The following is a 16,237-nucleotide window of genomic DNA, read 5'->3' as shown; positions in this document are numbered from 1 at the left end:
CGACGAATAACACCGCTCGGTTATCCCGATAGTACGGAACGGGTCGCTTAAAGTGGCCCGTGTCCGAAGTCGACCTGCGGCGAGGTGCGATCGCCCAGTCTACCCTCCGTGTGGGTACTTAGGTAGGTCGAATTTGGCGAGCAACCCTATCCCACGCGGGGGCCGATTGGCACGATCGTGGTGAGACCGGAAGGTCCACCCGTGACTGGTTCCCGGCGTTAGTCCGAGAGGGTCACGACTGGATTGTCCGTCCGGTGGGCGACGTGCCGCGATTCGAGTTACGTGGCCGTCAGCACGCCGGCGGGCGCGAATCCGCAACAATATATATATATATATATATATATATATATATATATATATATATATATATATATATATATATATATATATATATATATATATATATATATCGTGCATCATTTAGTTTTCAGGAATAGCCAATCAGCGTCTTCGATGTGGAGGCCATATTAAGCAGGTTCCTGACTGGTTGGAAGTTAGGTATAAATGTAATATAGTCATAATATGATAATATGAGTAAGAAAAAGACATAAATTTACATAAATAAAGATGAAGTGCACCACGTGACCTTCACAACCCTCCATCTTACAAAAGTAATTTCATAATAAAAATTAAAAAATGTGTGTTTGCAATCGTGCTTACATTTGAAATTATGCAGATAAAACCTGTTGTTGGTGCATGCATCATTTAATAAATAAAACCGTCAACCGTCAAATGTCGCGAATCGCGCGCGACATTAGTGACACGAGTCACGAGGGACGAGTCACGGAGAGCGCGAGCTCGCAGCAGCAGAAAAAGACATGGATATACGAAAATGTCTAAGAAAAGGAAAAAGGTTGTGGTTGTGGTTGCGGTCAGCACCTGCCGTGGTCGGCTGCTTTGTACTTCTAATGTTTAAGTTAAATGTTGTGTTTAGTGCTTTCCATATCCCATATCTAGTGCTTTGTGCAAAACCTTACCTCTGTGTAAATGACTGCTTTAAATGTGGACTTTGTGGTATCTTCAGGTTGGTCGTATTTGTGGTTGATAGTTTAACGTGATGATCGCAGGTCATAGCCCACTGTATCTTATTTGTAAGCGCACTGATTCCGGTGCCAACCTCCCCCGTTTAGTCATTGTATCTCTGGTATATTAATTTTCTAATGCCAATTCTTGACAACACCTTGTATAAGTGCACCTGAATCGGTGCCAATTGTTTAATCATTGAATATCTGCATTGTGAATGTATCAGTTTGTTGCATTCGAATAATTTTAGGCCAAAAACATCGGAACATATTAAATCGAGCTGAGATCAATTTGGTTAGTATGCGACGGCAACCTCAGTATAGATGCGTCAATGCTGCATGAATACAATAGCATACCGGGTCATCAAAAGTATTAAATATTATAATTGTGCCCCCCCCATCCAGTTCATATGTCCCCCTTAATAGTGAGCCCTGGCGACGGGCCTGCTGTGGCTGCTGGTTGGCTGCTGGTTGCATCATTGGCTGGGACGCGGCTATGCTGCTGATGCAGTGTCCCCCTTACCAGTACACTGGTACTCATTTTGCCGACCTCGGAAGGATGACAGGCTGAGTCAACCTCCTGGTGTATTTTTTGTATGTGAACGAAGTTTTGTATGTGAACATTCAATGTTTCAAACAAATTCAAAAATATTCAATGTTTTGTATGTGAACGAAGCAATCATTTACAAAAGGATGTTTTCACTGCGGATGAATAGGCTGTCAGATAAAGGCATGGAAGTGCTCACAAATGGCAGACACCCAGATTTATTAATGGGGTTATTGTTCCATGGAGACGCATTTACAGGCACAACTATTCGGAGACATTTTTTCTTTCACATGTACTTTGTGTCTACAGGAAAGTTGACCTGATGATGCATATTTGGTGATTGGATTCTAAAAACGAGTGGCAATGAGAGTTCATTACATATAGCTGGTTGTAATTCTATTTTGTACACATTAATAACGGCCCCCTGTACCCCATAAACATAATATTTTTTCACCACCGTTTAAACATTCCTCATTGTTGTAGTTCTATTTTGAAGAACATAAATCATCAACCTGATGTCTCCTTTTCTGAACAGGATGAGATGAACTTTTGGAGGAGATTCAAAGTTTCAAACCAGAAGCCGAGAATGTAAAAGCTGCCACATTCCTTATGCTGGGGCATATCGGATCGGGCGAATCCAGCTTCGTGAACTCAATCAACATGGTTTTTGCAGGACACCTTCGCCTGAGTGTCCTCTCTTTCTGGAGAGCAGGAAGTTTCACCTTGAAGGTAGTGTTCTGATTCAATCCAATGCGCATTGATCTCCTATCTCAGAATGCAATGTACCACGAAGCAGTTGCAGTCTTCCCACTGCTATTCTCACGTTGTTACACCCACCACCGAAGATGGGCAAAAGTTATGTTTTCACCCCAGTCTGTTTGTCGATCGGCAGGATATCTCAAAAGGTTGTTGACGGATTTGGCCGAAATTTGGTTGACAGGTTGGGTGTGTGACGAGGACGAATTAGTTGGATTTTGGTGAAGATCTGGATCCGTTTCGGACACGAGAATTTCGAAGAGATTCTTCACCATTGAGAGATTTGGTCAAAAACGATATATAACAAGTCTGGAGACGGAAATGGTTCACGAGCAGTATTTGACGACGCAGATTGTTTCAGAAGTCAAGGATGAGGCAATGTGATAATTTTTGACCATGCTATAAAAATGATCAACATGATGTGGTACGGGTGACAGGTTATTCGCTGCAAAATGTCGAAAACCCGGTTTCATTCAACAACTATCAAAATTTGACCTTTGCATAACCTTTAAAAGTCACAAAACAATGTTGTGGATATTAAAATAAGGAAACAGGATACATGCTATGGCTTATTGGAGTTAGTTCGCCGAAGAAGGTCCAAAACCCAGTTCAATTCCCACAACTTTGAAAATTTGACCTTTGTGAACTTTAAAGATCAAAGGTCAAGGATTATGACCTTTGGTGCAAAACTTCCTCTGGAACATTCCAGGAACAATATAATGTCATATCGGCTATATGGCATTTCGCACTCCTCGGATTATCCATACTTTGATGAAATCAGCGTAAAAACAAACTTGAAGGGAGTGCCACAGGCAAGGTGTCCGAGATAGAGCAAAATGATTTCAAGACTTTAGGTGGGGAATGACCTCAAGATTATGCATAAAACATATTGTCATCCAAGCTCTCAAAGTTTGGGTGGTCGTATGATTTTTATATCAAAATTTGCAATTTTCTAAGTTTGACCTTGGGACGAAAATGAAAAATCGAGCTCAGTGGGGCTATGCAGGTGCCATTGGGCTAACCAAATACCGAAACCCCTGCCAGATTCGACAAACCCCGTTCGGAGAAGATGGATTTTTCTGTCAACATTCGCAATTTTCTCAGTTCGTGACCTTGTGACCTTGACCTTGGGACGAAAATGAAAAATCGAGCTCCGTGGGGCTATGCAGGTGCCATTGGGTGAACCAAATACCAAAACCCCTGCAAGATTCGACAAACCCCCTCGGAGAAGATGCAAATTGAAATGGGCTACCCCCTAAAAACACATGTTTTTTGTGCGTGGCTCCGCCCATAATGGGAACACCATGCCCATTCTCAGGAAAACACAACGAGATCATGATATAAACCTCCCACCAAAATTTTATCAGGATCGGATCAAAACCCACGGAGCTATGCTCGGGACAGACAGACAGACAGATAGACAGACACTCACACCAATAACGAATATAGTGGTCACTTACTTTTTCGTGAACCAATTACAGGATGTAAGGGGTAATTTTGGAGCGTGTCACACAGGAGAAGGATTTGGGGGTGGTAATAGATATGGGAGGTAAGCAGGCAGCACAGTGCCAGGCAGCTATAGGTAAAGCAAATCGGGTTTTAGGTTGTTTAAGGAGGGGGATCAATTATTAATCAAAAGAGGTGGTATTAACATTGTACAGGGATTTAGTGAGGGTCACATCTCGAATATTGTGTGCAGTTCTGATCACCATAACTCAGGAAGGACATAGATACCACAGAGATGGTTCAGCGCAGGACTACTAGATTGATTCCGGGCCTAGTTAGACTCAGCCATGAGGAGCGGCTGAAGGAGACAGGTCTTCATACACTAGAAAGGAGGCGGATATGAGGAGATATGATAGAGATGTTTAAGATCATGAAAGGTCGAGATAAAATAAGTGAGGATGAATTATTCAACAGAGTAGACAGTGCTAGGACCAGGGGCCTGAGCCTGAGATGTAAAGAAGAGGAGAGTGAAGAAGGTTGTAAGGTAGGGGACTTTTACTCAGAGAGTAGTTAATGCAAGGAATGGTCTCTCTGGAAAGGTAGTGGCAACAGAAAAAGTAGATAAGTTTAAATTAGAATGAGAAAGGGACCTGGAAGTGATGGAGATGGAGGGGTATGGGGATGTTGATAAGTCTTTTAGGTCGGTTGAGCATTGATGGGCGATTGTGTACGGAGTGTTGTTGGTGTGGGTCTTGCCAAGTGGGGTTGTGTGGTTGAGGTTGTGTGTTTTAAACCAAGCCCATGCCCCTTCCCCTGAGGGGAAGAAAGAAATACTAAAACTTCCCCCAAAAAATAAAGTAAATAAAACAAACGTATACAATAAGAGAGAAACGCCGAAATTTGTTCCCGTTTTGCGATATCAAATCAATTTGTATCCTCCTGAAAATCGGCAGGTATTGAAAGTGCTCTCGGCAAGGTGGCTAGATGTACTTTTCGTGATAAACTAACTATTATTAATTGTGAATTTTGGGGGTGAAACTGGGCAGGACACACCCAATGCTCAAAGGAAGTAAAACTGTTACCACTTTCATTGAATAAGAAAGTCAAACGCCAAAATCGGTATGGAAAAAATTAATCGTATGGAAGGTGCAGTTCCTGAAATTGGACAGCAGATGGACGTTTCAGCTTTGAGCAAAAACGTGTGTAAGATGCGTCACAACAGCTCCATCAATCATGTTCCGAGGTGCACTCAAGCTGCATAGCTAATGAGGTGCACATTTACGATGGAAAACCACAATAATTAATCGTTCTCTCGGCTCTCATTTGCTTATTATTCATCGTAGAAATACAAGTGAGCACTTTTTGAACTCAGCGCATCATGCCGCACACGGTGATATCCATTTTGCATTCGATCCAATCACTTGTCGATCCTATATTGATGTTCGAATGCGGTACCCTTTTAAAACGCAAAGTCTTTGGAAATTATTCATCGTCCTGTTGATTTTTTGTGAACCAAGTACCCCACTCGCACTCTGGAATGATCATAAAGCTGCGTTGGCAGAGGATTCTTTCCATCGCCACAACGTTCAAGTTGACGAAGACCGCGCAGGGGAATAGAAATGTACAATCTTTGATTGATGGAAATAGAAGACCACATCCTCGCACAAGGAGGTCAAACTTTGGATAACTACAACCTTCCTGTAGGAATCCTGTCATTGACCGTACAACGGTGAGCGACGTACTTCGCACTTGCAAGCCATCTGATCCTGAATGGGCGTGGGGATACAGGATATATAATGTGGACAGCATACCAGCTCAATAGCTGCATACTTCGAACAACAGCAAGCCATCTGACCTTGAATAGGTGTGGGGATACTGGATATAGCATGTGGACAGCCAACGAGCTCGAAAGCAACATACTTCGAACACCAGTAAGCCATGTGTGGCTGCTGGTTGCATCATTGGTTGGGACGCGGCTATGCCGCTGATGCAGTGTCCCCCTTACCAGTACACTGGTGCTCATTTTGCTGACCTTGGAAGGATGACAGGCTGAGTCAACCTCCTGGTGTATTTTAATTCAACGGCCCAACGGGGGATGAACTCAGGTCCTGAGGATCCCAAGCCGCCATCCCAACCACTAAGCCAACACCAGGCTATATTTCTGAGAAATGACGTCCTTGTTTCACTTCCCACAAACAAGTTCCTTTCTAAAACTGCAGAGGACATTCAATGTTTTGTATGTGAACGAAGCAATCATTTACAAAAGCATGTTTTCACTGCGGATGAATAGGCTGTCAGATAAAGGCATGGTAGTGCTCACAAATGGCAGACACCCAGATTTATTAATAGGGTTATTGTTCCATGGAGACGCATTTACAGGCACAACTATTCGGAGACATTTTTTCTTTCACATGTACTTTGTGTAGGAATGTTGACCTGATGATACATATTTGGTGATTGGATTCGAAAAACGAGTGGCAATGAGAGTTTATTCACTTATAGCTGGTTGCAGTTCTATTTCGGACACATTAATAACGGGCCCCTGTACACCATAAACATAATATTTTTCACCACAGTTTAAACATTCCTCATTGTTGTCGTTCTATTTTGAAGAACATAAATCAACCTGTGATGTCCTTTTCTGAACAGGATGAGATGAACTTTTGGAGGAGATTCAAAGTTTCAAACCAGAAGCCGAGAATATAAAAGCTGCCACATTCCTTATGCTGGGCATATCGGATCGGGCGAATCCAGCTTCGTGAACTCAATCAACACGGTTTTTGCAGGACGCCATCGCCTGAGTGTCCTCTCTTTCTGGAGAGCAGGAAGTTTCACCTTGAAGGTAGTGTTCTGATTCAATCCAATGTGTATTGATCTCCTATCTCAGAATGCAATGTACCACGAAGCAGTTGCAGTCTTCCCACTGCTATTCTCACGTTGTTACCCCCACCGCTGCAGATGGGCAAAAGATTTCACCCCAGTCTGTTTGTCGATCAGCAGGATATCTCAAAAGCTTGTTGACGGATTTGGCCGAAATCTGGTTGACAGGTTGGGTGTGTGACGAGGATGAATTCGTTGGATTTTGGTGAAGATCTGGATCCGTTTCGGACACGAGAATTTCGAAGAGATTCTTCACCATTGAGAGATTGGGTCAAAAACGATATATAACAAGTCTGGAGACGGCAATGGTTCACGAGCAGTATTTGACGATGTAGATTGTTTCAGAAGTCAAGGATGAGACAATGTGATAATTTTTGACCAAGTTATAAAAATTATCAACATGATGTGGTACGGGTGACAGGTTATAAGCTGCAAAATGTTGAAAACCCGGTTTTGTTCAACAACTTTCAAAATTTGACCTTTGCCTAACCTTTACAGGTCACAAAACAATGTTGTGGACATTAAAATAAGGAAACGGGATACGTGCTCAAGCTTATTGGAGTTTGTTCGTCGAAGAAGGTCGAAAACCCGGTTTGATTCCCACAACTTTGAAAATTTGACCTTTGTGAACTTTAAAGGTCAAAGGTCAAGGATTATGACCTTTGGTGCAAAACTTCCTCTGGAACATTCCAGGAACAATATAACGTCACATCGGCTATATGGCATTTCACACTCTTCGGATTATCCATACTTTGATGAAATCAGCATAAAAACAAACTTGAAGGGGGTGCCACAGGAAAGGTGTCCGAGATAGAGCAAAATGGCGTCAAGACTTTTGGTGGGGAATGACCTCAAGATTATGCATAAAAATATTGTCATCCAAGCTCTCAAAGTTTGGGCGGTCGTATGATTTTTATATCAACATTTGCAATTTTCTTTATTTGACCTTGGGACGAAAATGAAAAATCGAGCTCCATGGAGCTATGCAGGTGCCATTGGGCTTACCAAATACCGAAACCCCTGCCAGATTCGTCAAACCCCCTCAGAGAAGATGGATTTTTATGTCAAATTTCGTAATTTTCTCAGTTCGTGACCTTGTGACCTTGACCTTGGGAGGAAAATGAAAAAAAAATCGAGCTACGTGGAGCTATGCAAGTGCCATTGGGCTAACCAAATACCGAAACCCCTGCCAGATTCGACAAACCCCCTCGGAGAAGATGGAATTTAATGTCAAAATTCGCAATTGTCTAAGTTCGTGACCTTGAGACCTTGACCTTGGTACGAAAATGAAAAATCGAGCTTGAGCTTGGGACGAAAATGAAAAATCGAGCTCTGTGGGGCGATGCAGTTGCCATTGGGCTAACGAAGTACCGAAACCCCTGCCAGATTCGACAAACCCCCTTGGAGAAGATGGATTTTTATGTCAAATTTCGCAATTTTCCAAGTTCGTGACCTTGTGACCTTGACCTTGGGATGAAAATGAAAAATCGAACTCTGTGGGGCAATTGAGTTGCCATTGGGCTAACCAAATACTGAAACCTCTGCCAGATTCGACAAACCCCCTCGGAGAAGATGGATTTTAATGTCAAAATTCGCAACTGTCTCAGTTCGTGACCTTGAGACCTTGACCTTGGTACGAAAATGAAAAATCGAGCTTGACCTTGGGACGAAAATGAAAAATCAAGCTCTGTGGGGCTATGCAAGTGGCATTGGGCTAACCAAATACCGAAACACCTGCCAGATTCGACAACCCCCTCGGAGAAGATGGATTTTTATGTCAAATTTCGCAATTTTCTAAGTTCGTGACCTTGTGACCTTGACATTGGGACGAAAATGAAAAATTGAGCTCTGTGGGGCTATGCAGATGCCATTGGGCTAACCAAATACCAAAACCTCTGCCAGATTTGACAACCCCCTAAGAGAAGATGGATTTTTATGTAAAAATTCGCAATTCTCTAAGTTCGTGACCTTGGGACGAAAAATAAAAAAATAAATCGAGCTCCGTGGGGCTATGCAGTTGCCATTGGGCTAACCAAGTCCCGAAACCTCTGCCAGATTCGACAAACCCCCTCGGAGAAGATGGATTTTTATGTCAAATTTCGCAATTTTCTAAGTTTGTGATCTTGTGACCTTGACCTTGGGACGAAAATGAAAAATCGAGCTCTGTGGGGCTATGCAGATGCCATTGGGCTAACCAAATACCGAAACCTCTGCCAGATTCGACAAACCCCCTCGGAGAAGATGCATTTTTATGTAAAAATTCACAATTTTCTAAGTTCGTGACCTTGTGACGAAAATGAAAAATTGAGCTCCGTGGGGCTATGCAGGTGCCATTGGGCTAACCAAATACTGAAACCCCTGCCAGATTTGACAAACCCCCTCGGAGAAGGTGCAATTTGAAATGGGCTACCCCCTAAAAACACATGTTTTTTGTGCGTGGCTCCGCCATAATGGGCGCACCACGCCCATTCTCAGGAAAACAACTAGATCATGAAATAAACCTCCCACCAAAATTTTATCAGGATCGGATAAAAACCCATGGAGCTATGCTCGGGACAGACAGACACACACCAATAACGAATATAGTGGTCACTTACTGACTCGTGAACTTACTGACTCGTGAACCAAATAAAATCAATGCAAATCAAATGGAAGACCAAATCGGTACAGTCCTGCATTGGAGTAATCAGAAGGAACCCGAACAAGCAAAAAGCAAAGATGAAGTCATCAGGAGGAACCTGGATCGGATTCACATTTCAGCTGCTACTCCTCTCCCCTCAAACTCATCCAGGCACAGCCAAGTGAGCCTCATTTAAAAAAAAATCAAAAATTAAATAATTCTGGCTGCCAGACCATGTGGCCGATCAAGTTGAAATTTAAAACATGCATTCTCCATCACGAGTGGATCATAATTGTGAAGTTTCACATCGATTACTTAAGCGGTTCCAGAGAAAACATTTTAAAAAATATTTTTCTTCAATCAATTATTCCTGTAAAAAAACTTGTACACTGAAGGCTTGGGGAACATTTATGTGAAGTTTCCCCTCGATCTGTCCAGCCTTTCTGGAGAAGAAGATTTTTATAGGTTTTACGGTAAATCCAACATGGCAACCAACCCATGTGACTGATGACATCATGTGTAAACATTTTGTTCCTCATGGGTAGGCAGTCATACATGTAAAGTTTCGCCTCGATCTATTCAGCCACTTCAGAGAAGAGGATTTTTGAAGGTTTTTTGTTGTTTTTTTAAAAAACAATATGGCTGCTAAATCATGTGACCGATGATGTCATCAAAAACTTTTCTGTGGAACATTTTATCCTGAGATGGCCCTCAAAAATTTTCATACTGATCAGATGTAATGTTCTCCACATGCAATTATGACGTCATCAAAAAAAATCATGCTTCTTCCCCGTGAAGAGGACTTACCTTGTGCCAAGTTTCAAGTTTTTTTCCCTTCGTGCTGTTTCAGAGATACAGAAGTCCAAAGTTTTTTCCATTTTTTCAACATCGCTGCCACACCCCATGACCTATGACATCATAATTATCATTAAAACATTTTACATGAGTCGTCACACCGATGGTGAAAATTTTGTTTCAATCTGACAAGCAGGTGCGGAGAAAAACAATAAAATTATGTGTGGGCAGATAGACAGACAGACAAATGAAAAAAACCAATGTCACCCCCAGGGTGACCAGTATCCTGCCAAAATGTGAAACATGAGTGACTTATTTATTCGATTAAAGTTACTCAAAAAACAAGGGTTTCGTCAACCTTGATGCTTGACCTTTTTGTGACCTTGACCTTTATATTTTCGTACGGTTAATGGTATCTCTCCAGGACCGTTGTACATGAAATATCAAGAGATTTTGATGAGAACTGAGGAAATAAAATTTTCATGAAAAATCCGTTTTTTCGTCATGACGTCATCAAATGACGTCATGGCATCAAACTTTTGACAGATCTGGAAAGCACTTATCAAGCGCTTTCATATGAGGTATTACTCGATATGGTATCTAAGATTTCAAAATTTGACTTTGGGGTAGAAACTTTCGACCTCCAGCGCTAACCATGAAGGTCAAGGCCGATCGCCACCAAAAATTAATCAGCTGAGCGCCAGACCATGAACTATATTCCCATGGAGTTTGAAGACGATCTGATCAAAATTACTCAAAAAATAATGGTTTCGTCAACTCCCCTGATTTGCGACAAAGTGACCTTTGACCTTTGACCTTGACCTTGAAAATTTTATGCGCTGAAAGGGACCTCTATAGGCCTCTGATATGCGAAGTGACAAAAATTTCCAACGATAACTGTGCTCTGCAGAGTGATCGATACGTGATTACAGACAAACAAAAAAATATAATTAAATTAAAAAAAAAACAAACAAGCTGACTAACATATCTTGCAAAAACTTCGTTTTGGCAAGTTAACAAACACGAAAAAGACGTCTTGCAGAGCACGATACTTACAAAATCCACCCCCTCTCCAAAGATTACCATGGATACATCAAGTTGTCCATGTCATTGAGATTTAAATTGACAATCTTAATCAAGAATCAGGTCAATTGGATGAAAATTGATTATTTTTCAGATTGAAATTGATTTTAGAAGTTTGAACTTTTGTTGGCCTTTGACCTCTTGACATTAACAATAGTTGTATTCCAAATTCAGTGATGCACTATGCAATTGCTTCCTAATTTTCAGGTTAATCAGATAAAAATTTACGATTTTTCAGATGAAAATTGATTATTTTCGAAGTTTCACCTTGAGTTGACCTTTTGACCTCAAATACTTGCTTTCCCAATTCAGTGATAGACTATGCAATTGTTGTTTAATTTCCAAGTTAATTGGATGAAAAAATGACGATTTTAGAAAATAGACCCGAAGATGATCTTTGACCTCAAAATCAATAGGCTTCTTGGTTGAGACGACCTCCACAACTTGGTAAAGTTCTGTGACGATTGGTTTAGAATTGTGACGTGTCGGCGATTGACAGACAGACAGAACAAAATCGACTGACGAATGTACTTGAAAAATCTTCCATTTTGCAAGTAACAAACGGACCCAAATGCAATATCCTCTCCTTCGTCAAAGGTAACAAGAGTGGGAATTGTTTTGCAATACCTATCCCCTACCAACGTGATATTTACGAAGTCAAAAAAGGGAAGAACTGAAAAATTGATGAAACTCTCTGAAACTCGAACTTTTTCAGTAACTTATCATAATAAAGCCATGTACCAAGTTTCAGTTCAATATGTTAAACGGTATGGGGAAAAGGTCGAAAAAAACCACAGGTGGGATGGACAAATGGACAGATGGAGAGCAAACCTATAGTCCCCTCCGGTGAAACCGGTAGAGGACTAATAAGTACAAACTTCACAAACAGCAATGCAGCTATCCATTAACTCATGACTCTCAACATGGGAAATCGGTTCACACCTTAAACCCAGCCGGTTCTCACTGGGTGAAAGGTTGGCAGCGAACACCATTGGTCTTGTCAAAGTCTGGAAGGTGCACTCAAATAGTGAAACCGACACAGGCAGTCGTACCATAGTCCTCAGAATGTGAATTCCTGAATCATCGAAGCATAGAGGAGAACCGATTCAGCTGTGAGAGCCATACCACTGGAAATGAAGATGGGAATGGGTAAGATAAGAAAATAGAGATTACGTGATCCAAGGAGCAATCTTGGATCGTGTCACACAGTAGAAGGATTTGGGGTGGTTATTGATACAGGGGTAAACAGAGAGGGCAGTACCCAATGGCCAAGGCAACAAGCAGCAACACATCAACCTGTACATACACCTCGTATTGTGGGAGTGGCAGGAGAAACGAGCACAGTTATGATGGGTACACAGGCCATTAACCAACCCAGATAGCACAACGACATTGGGCCAAATGTGGGCGAACGTTGGCAATAGATCGGAAAAGGTCGGAACGGTCACAAGCGGATTTCCAACATCAGTCCAACGTTGGCAATGAGGTGTAAATGCCTTCCGACGTTGGCCCAACGTCGGTGTACCATTTGGGAAGTGACCAGTGTTGTGGTCTTGTAACGTGACCGTCATGTTATGGGCAACCACTGAACTAAGTGACCACTACACATGGAAAGAAAAACACAACCGCCCGGTTTGACGTCCCAATTCTATAGTGTGCTTCTAGATGTATCGCATTGCCCCCTGCTGGCATTTTCATCATGGAATCTCCCATCAGGAATCAAATTCAGTGTGAACAGCTCAGTGCAACACGTCAATACAACCGAGGCTATCCTGCCCCTACCTCCAAGTATGCCACAAATAATCCAATGCCTGAGATTTGATTGGAAATACAGATCAGAATACTCATACAAATGGACAAAGCAACGATCAATAACCGAGATGATGAACAAAATGATTATGCTGCGTTTTACTATATTTCACTATTTTCGATTTTGTAATGTTTTACCTTAACATCACAACTTCTCCCGTACACCTCCATAGGGTCACCATGCTCCGTGTGTGCTGCTTCCGTGGAGGTAGTCGTGGTGCAGAGTCTGCACACTACCTTGCTCAGGTCAGTCAACGCTTTGTAAGGAACTATCAATCATGACTGAACATCAAACATCAGTGAAATTCAAAGCCATTCAAGATCTAAAAACGATAAGGATTGAAGACATTGATAACAGCTGAGAACCAACCAGTCCCTGAGATCTGTTTCAGCCTGACATGGTATACATAGCAGACAGACATAAACATAAAATATAACCTGATTAATAAGTAATTATAATTCCTGCCATCTTCCTCATCCCTGTCTGCACTACTGCAGCAACACATCTCAACCACTTCCCTTCATCGCTTCCTCTGCTCACTCACCCAAAGAGCTCGTCACCTGAATCCGCCACAATATCATCCCTTCTCATTTGCACCCAGGGGTGGCTTTTTCAACAATCAAAATTCCCACATTTCTGCCACATGTCGGCTTTCGTCCATCACTCCGCCTCACCAAACGTCCACCCAGTCCGAAATGGGCCCTGATGTCGAGAGCAAGCTTGACATGTTCATTGAGAGAAAAAAAGATAACAGGTAATACAAGGGAAAAAATATTAATCATCATTACAATGACTTTTGTAATCACCGTACCTCATATGCAAACCGCAATGTCAAACTCGGTGATGCCAATGATAGTTCTTGTTCTGTTAAGTTAAATAATTATAATTGTTGGATGGTCAGGGGAGTGTGCTTTCCCTCTGAGCATAAATTTAAATGTAGTTACTAGTTCTATAAAATGTAAGGTAATTATCAGTTTTTGTTTCAAAACATTGTCAGAAGGGGTGTCCCCTTGTTTCTTATGACCCATAAATATTTTAGGCAAAAATTTGGTTTGATTTGTTAATCTTTACTGGTCCCACAGTTGGACAAGATTCCACATTTCAAGTGAAACTTCGAAAAAAATCAAATGGAGGAGAAGACAAAAAATTGCAACGAACATTTATTGAACTGAAAATTAACAAAAAAATTTATGAAAAAGAAATGTAGAACAATTATGCAAGTTGAGCAGGGCAATCAAATCGTTGGGCTCAAGGAGCAGGAGGGAACTTAGCAGTCACTCCAGCCTTTGTTCTCTTCACGGTCTTGCGGTCATGATGAACAACTTTGAGGAGGAACTGCTTCTGCTGCTCGTGCTCGTCTTCGGTTCGGGCTTGGAGTTTTTGTATCAGTGCCACTCCTCTCTCTGCTGCATCATTGGTGACCTGCAGGCCTCGGACGGTGGCTCGAGTTAGTGGATCTTGCAAAACATCTTCCACGTTATGGGTAGTGACCATCCTCCCAGCAAAGATCCCAATGGCCTCTAGTGTTCGCCCTGTTACCAATTTGGAAAGACCGTCAGGGAGAGTGAAGTTCTTCTTTTCAAGTCTCTTGAGTGCTTTCGAGGTTGCTGGACGGCTTAAGTTCTTGACCATGGCCGCCCGGTCATCAGGAGACACTCGTTCGTCGAAGAAGGCTAGGCCACTCCTTGCTCTTGTGAGGTACCAGAGGTGCCTTTGGAGGGCCTTCTCTGCCATTGACCCGAGTTCTCTATCCACAAACACCTGGAGAATCGCCAAGAACTCCAGGTCATTCTTCGCTGCACAGTTTGGGACAGCTGCCTCATGCCAGAATCTGACGTAAGTGACACTGACGAAACGGGCCAGTAGTCGGACTCCGCGTTTTTCCAAACTCGTCAGCTCCAGTTGTTGCAAAAACAGGGCAATCTTCAGGATGTAAATAGCCTTTGCCATCCATCTCGCCTGATGGTAGACTCCAGGGGCCCTAAATCAAGGCAGATCTCCGCTCCATCCTCCTAGGTAGAGAAGAGAGAGCTGAAGGAGTTCGAGATAGTCCTCTCTTGGGAGGGCTGCATCATGGATGACTCTCCTGAGGAAGTCTATCATCTTCAGCCTTTGTGATTCGCTCCACTCATCCAGGGGTTGTTCGTCGCTGAGGGTACCGGCAGATGTCTTGTCCAAGACGTCCCATTTTCCTCGGAATCGTTTGAAGAGGGGAAGGTCGGGACCTGGGGGAGAGCCGAAGAGGAGTTCATAGGTGTTCTTCAGTACCACCTCGTGAATGTGATGTCGGCATGCCAGCCAAAGAAGAGGTCTTCCAAGGGACTGTTCAATTATGGTGCAGGCTCCGCTAATCATGCCACTGTTGGACGCAGTCGTATCAAATGAGAGACTGATGATCTTGTCAGCAATCTGATACGTGTCCAGCAGCCGAAGAACGGTATCTGCTCTCGACATAGACATATCGTTATTACTATCAACATATCGATATGCAATTATTGACATAGCTGACTAAGGGAACCTGTATGTTGTGTGCAATTGAATTCCAAATTCGTAACAATATTTAAAAGTTCATGATAGACGCTCTCAAAAGGCACCGTACATGTGCTCAGTATTTAAGGAGATCCGGATCTTGTCTATACAAGAGCTGAGGCCAAGAGATTGAGGTTTTGTCTTCACAAAAAGAAGAACAAGAAGAAGATGAACAACGCCAAGTTCTCTATGAGCAGCGTTCGCTACGCGAGACGCTGCTAAAAACGTCAACATACCATTCAAAAGTGTGCGACCTGTTAACACGGTCCCATTTCGCTAAGATTTTGCATGAAGCACTTTTTAAAGGAAAGTTTCAAAGGCAAAGCTGTGCTGATATTGCACTTCAGAAAAAATGAAACACCCGAATATATATATATATATATATATATATATATATATATATATATATATATATATATATATATATATATATATATATATATATATTGTTGCGAATTCGCGCCCGCCGGTATGCGAATGGCCACGTAACTCGAATCGCGGCACGTCGCCCACCGGACGGACAATTCTGTTGTGACCCTCTCGGACGTCTTTGTGATAAGCCGCAAATGTGGCAGCGCGGCGGTGCCCCGACTTCGTGCTCCTTCGCGGGTTTCGTTGGCACCGCTTGGAGTGGGGTGGGAACGGGGCCCCCTTTTCGCACTATCTCAGCGCGGGGGAAAAAGGGGGGGAATTGTTGATGCTCTGGGGAAAGAGTATAGCTGGCTTGCTTGGGTCCCGTGATGAGCGAT

At 42.6% G+C, this 16,237-nt stretch overlaps 2 long non-coding RNA genes across 2 annotated transcripts; one reads left to right on the top strand and one right to left on the bottom strand.

The window, feature by feature from the left end:
* Window positions 1-774: 774 nt before the first annotated feature.
* On the top strand, window positions 775-15,846 carry LOC147010473 (uncharacterized). The gene is made up of 5 exons (XR_015052316.1): window positions 775-853; window positions 2,105-2,298; window positions 6,421-6,613; window positions 13,132-13,204; window positions 13,457-15,846. It is a non-coding gene; the product is annotated as an uncharacterized LOC147010473 (long non-coding RNA).
* Window positions 10,079-13,235, bottom strand: LOC147010474 (uncharacterized). Its single transcript, XR_015052317.1, has 3 exons — window positions 13,097-13,235; window positions 12,092-12,276; window positions 10,079-10,179 (listed from the first exon to the last, which is right to left on the bottom strand). It is a non-coding gene; the product is annotated as an uncharacterized LOC147010474 (long non-coding RNA).
* Window positions 15,847-16,237: the final 391 nt, after the last annotated feature.

The sequence above is a fragment of the Eptatretus burgeri genome, chromosome 16 (assembly GCF_056783735.1).
Source record: "Eptatretus burgeri isolate ZD-2024b chromosome 16, Ebu_testis_v1, whole genome shotgun sequence".
Classification (NCBI taxonomy): domain Eukaryota; kingdom Metazoa; phylum Chordata; class Myxini; order Myxiniformes; family Myxinidae; genus Eptatretus; species Eptatretus burgeri.
Note: the sequence above shows the minus strand (reverse complement) of the source record. Positions and strands in the feature narration are given on the sequence as shown.